The 5008-nt window shown below is 38.7% G+C and overlaps 2 pseudogenes; both read left to right on the top strand.

Moving 5' to 3' along the window:
- The first annotated feature begins 1804 nt into the window (after positions 1–1804).
- On the top strand, positions 1805–1943 carry LOC139192623 (U4 spliceosomal RNA; annotated as a pseudogene).
- Positions 1944–3041: 1098 nt separating this feature from the next.
- On the top strand, positions 3042–3674 carry LOC139191953 (uncharacterized; annotated as a pseudogene).
- The last annotated feature ends 1334 nt before the right edge of the window (positions 3675–5008 follow it).

Genomic DNA, 5008 nt, shown 5'->3' with positions numbered 1-5008 from the left:
TGTTTAGTTCAATAAATAATCAAATGAAAAACGTCATAGTAAATTAGTATCTACATACCACGTAGTCACTAAATTAGTATCAACATACACTAAACGCTAAATTCTAAAAATGCAAATGACAATGTAACCATCGACAAAGTGTAGATGATGCGATCGCAAGCATTTGACAAAAAAAATTCACATTTTAAAATGAATTATTACACATTTTTCAACTCCATCTAAAAAACTGTTCACGAGGGTTAAGAGGGTTTTAAAAATCCAAACGATGATGTACCCATCATCAAAGCATAGAGATGCAATCACGAGTTTTTGAATAGTTTTTCACATTTGTAAATTAATTATTATTAATTTTTGTGCTTTGGTATTTCGTAGGAAAAATCAAATTACATTAATGAGCAGTCAAAGTTAACCACCCATGTCGATTGATCATTGTTGACTACCGTTAACCAATGATAAGGACTTAATCGTACTTATGTGAGATTAAATCGTATGACTATTGCAGTAAGGTTTTTTTAGTAGTTTAAAATTATCAAACTAACCTTTTTCTTAATGGGTTGAAACAGGTTACCCGCAAGTAGACTTGTTAAAAACCCGTCATCAATGGATGACCTGACAACAAGTCAATTAGTTAATGTGTTGACCCATAATCTGTTATTTTCATGTTGTTCTGTGTCGGGTTAACAAGTCGTGCAAAAAATTGCCAAGTCTAGCATTAACCCATCTAGGGTCAGGCAAAGTATCTACCAATTTTTTTGGAACAAATATACTAGATAGCTAACATATGTATTGTGAGATCCCGTATTTTTAGAGTTTATGTTAGGTATTATTACTACCGTGATTTTATCCCTATCCAACTCTTAGCTGAGGTAAATTACCATTCATCCTATTTATGTCTTCGTGGCTAGTTATCATTTTTACCAATCTAAATACCTATAGGAAATAAGGATTATGTGCTTAAAGGGCACGTATATATGCTGACTATGTGAAGCTACCTTGTGGACGTATGCTCTATATTGCCATGCAATTGACACCTCTCAATAGGATAGTTATCAAGTCCTTATAGTTTATTCATGTATATTAAATTAATAATAAAGTTTTTATCACAAATAGTCCCTAAAATTGACCCTCACCATCAAGATGGTCCTTGAAAATGAAAATCAATCAATGTAGTCCCTGAAAATAGGTGTTGCAAATCAATATGGTCATTCCGTCACAATTTTTTCAAAAATTCTATTAAGTGCTGATGTGACACATAAATGGGTCCTATAAGTCATTTTTCTCACAAATGGTCCTTGAAATTGACCTGCAACATTAAAATAGTCCCTGAATTTGACTCGCAACATCAAAATGGTCCCTAAAATTGAAAATCGATCAATGTACTCCCGCAAGTAAATGTCTCAAATCAATGTAGTCCTTCTATGACAATTCTGTCAAAAATTATGTTATGTGCTGACACATAAATGGATCACACAAGTCTAATTAAATTAAAAAATTACAAACAGGTTTAATAATTTAATAGTTAATAAAAAGTTGTGAACCTAAAAACCCAGTCATGCAATCACCTCCAATTTCAGTCCACATTCCTCTACCTCTTTCTATGTCTATTAAAAATCTCAATACACCTATCTTTACACACTTCAACACCCTTCACCGAATTGAACCTGGATAGAGATCACCTTTGGTGACGGCTTGGCTGATTGGCAACGATTTCTGGGACATCACTGTTAACATTTAGGCGATTAACATCCTCACAACCTTAATCATGGAAAGCTTGTTCCGCACTTTCCTAGTGGTCTGGTGACTCATAGAATGGCAAGGTCTGCCTTGAGATAATGAGGTTATAACCGATGTGCATTTATTGTTGGTTGAAAACTATTTCCAAACTCTCTTAGGCCTTGGTTAAGCCTTGTGCCTTTGAGAATTTATGGAATGGATCTCTATTTGGAGTAGGACCTACTGTAAGAAAAAAAAATTATTGTGCAAAAAGGTATTTGGGCAACTTTTTAAATTAATTATTAAACTCACATCAGCACATAACAATTTTTTTTACAAAATTGTTACAGAAGAATCATATTGATTTGCGAAAGTTTGCAACCGCCATATCCTAGTATAAATAGGACTTTCCTATCTTTAGTTTCAAACATGAATTGTGTTTGTACCATACTTAGGGCCTCAATATTTAGATCTCGTATAAATACTTGGGGGACTTAAATGTAATTATATAATAAAGGAATGGGCAAATATGTAATAAGTGAGGAGCCCTTATTCTATAAAAGGACTCCTCACCCTCACAATTAGGGGAGGCCATTTTCTTAAGCCTTCTCACCCATCTCACATCCCCTCTCATATTCAGAGGTTCTCTCCCTCACCTCTCAGAGAAATACAATAATCAGTGTGGAAGTAGCCCAAACATTGGGGTGAACCACGATACATCTTGTGTTATTTACATTACTTGCAGATTCACGGTCGGATTTACGTTGTTCCAAGACCTCCAGTTTTGTGCATCAACATTTGGTGCCGTCTGTGGGAATCGATATGAAAAGTTGTGTTGGTTCTCTTTCATTTTTTCACCTCCACCGTAAATCTGCAAAAACCAAAAGCCCAGAAACAGAAAAACCACGATCTCTCTCTCTATTTGCTTCCTACCTTTTCCCCTTGTCATTTCTCCATTTCTTGCAAAAAATACACAAGAATTCCTCCACATCCACCACGATAATATTATGTCTGCACCTCATCATGATCACAGTCATCGAAGAAAAGACTCCACTCCCATTGAGGGCTCATCCTCCTCCTACTCATCACGATCCACTCCTCACCAACAACAAGCACCTCAACCCATCAGCGACGCCACTTCCGTCAGAACCGAGAGAACGTTTGGAACCGTCGGCGCGGCGGATGCCATGATGGTAGTGGGCATCGGAGGAAACGTTGAAAGGACCCTGAAGGCACCATCGCCACTTCGATCATCTTACCATGTCAGCAAGGTGTAGGCCCCACTCCGTCGTCCCACTTTCGCCTAAAACATTCTCCACAAACTAACAATGATGAGCAACTCCAAGGAAGAGCCCAAGACCGGCCCCTAGTCCAATTGCTGGTACAACCTAACCATCGGCCTCTTCTTCAGAAACGACTCCGCCAACAAGTACTGCACTCTCCGGTACGACCTCAAGTCGGCGTCGATCGATAAGACTAAAGTCGAGGCGCTGAAGAAGACCAAGGACAATAGGGTTACGGTCGAATTTCAGAACAACCAAGCGGGGAAACCCAATGTCACGTTTAAAGGGAGCAGCGAGGAGTACAAGGGCAACGATGCCGGATTATTTTTTGACGGCCAGACGTTTCGGTTGGAGAGGCTTCACCGCTCTGTGAAGCAGCTCCGGCATGACCGCCAACTTGGGGAATTGGCGACTGGTATGGCTGTGGACCCGCAACTTTCTCCGGTGGGCAATGTGCCTAAGCTAACGCACCAGTTTAATCCTGGGAGAACTGCATTCCCCATCATGCCGGTTGAGGTGGAACGGATAGATGTTGGCATGCCTGACAAGTTCACGTTGGGAGAGCTGTGGCCTATGACAAAGGAAGAAACAGAGTTGCCCTTGATTTCTTTGGATGACAGTCTCGCTGGAAAGGAGAATAGAGTTGCCTTTGAGAAGATGCCTACTCTAAAAAGATAAAGCTTCATATTATTATTTCTATCATGATTCCTTTTGTCTGCCAGGTGAAGAGACGGAGAGAGGTGAAGCAGAAAAGAGAAAAAAAGAAGGCAAAAGCAATCAAGTAAGCTAAAAATGAAAGCAAAAGCAAAAGCAAAAGCAAAAAGAAAAGGGAAATGACATTATTTCCTTATCTGTCATCTGCCAAAAGAAAGAAAATAAAGAGAAAAGCAAAAGAGAGGCACATGGGGACACTGCAAAAGCAAGGAATAAACACCCCACCAGAAAAATGTGATTTACTTTTCTTATTTTTGAATGATGTAATTTATTTTTTTTGTATCTTTTGAAGATATCTGTATAAACCCCATCAGAGGGTAATAATATAAAATTAAATTAAATTAAATTAAAAAAACGGCAAAGCCCAAAATAAATGGGCTGGAATGTTGTGTGGAGAACGAAAGCCCATAAGCCCAAAATAGCACCAACCAGGTGACCAAAAGTTCGCCCAGTACTACAAAAAATTATTCATCACCCCGCCGCTATGATCGCCAACCAGATGATCAAAATTACGCCCAGCATTCCACAATTATTCAACAGCATGTCGCTATTACCACCAACCAGGTGATCAAAAGTACGCCCAGTACTCCAAATTTATTCAGCAGCCTGCTGCTATTACCACCAACCAGGTGATCAAAAGTACACCCAGTACTTCAAAATCATACATGAGCACTACTCATGTCAATCATACATAAACATTCATAAGCATCACTCATATCAATCATACATAAACATTCATGAGCATCACTCGTGACAACATTCATGAGCATCACTCATTTCAATCAACATAAACATTCATGAGCATCACTCATGTCAATCAACTTCAAAAGCTTCATTTACAAAGCTCTAGCTTCAAAAGCTTCATTTACAGAGCTCTAGCTTCAAAAGCTTCATTTACAAAAGTTCTAGCTTCAAAAGCTTCATTTATAGAGCTCAAGCTTCAAAAACTTCATTTACAGAGCTCTAGCTTCAAAAGCTTCATTTACAAAAGCTCAAGCTTCAAAAGCTTCATTTAAAGAGCTCAAGCTTCAAAAGCTTCATCTACAGAGCTCTAGCTTCAAAAGCTTCATCTACAGAGCTCTAGCTTCAAAGCTTCACTTACAAAGCTTCACCTACAAAGCTTCGGTGCAGGATATACAAATACCGCCTCCGAACAACCGCCACTTCGGCCCATACATGGATTCAATTTGAAGTCTCTAGCCAACAGACTATATTGACCAAAGACTTGGGGGACTACATTATGTGCCATATATTGGGCCTCAACTGGGCCTTATGAAAAATATTTGGGAGACTTTAGC

This window comes from Malus domestica, chromosome 15 (genome assembly GCF_042453785.1).
Source record: "Malus domestica chromosome 15, GDT2T_hap1".
NCBI lineage: Eukaryota > Viridiplantae > Streptophyta > Magnoliopsida > Rosales > Rosaceae > Malus > Malus domestica.
Note: the sequence above shows the minus strand (reverse complement) of the source record. Positions and strands in the feature narration are given on the sequence as shown.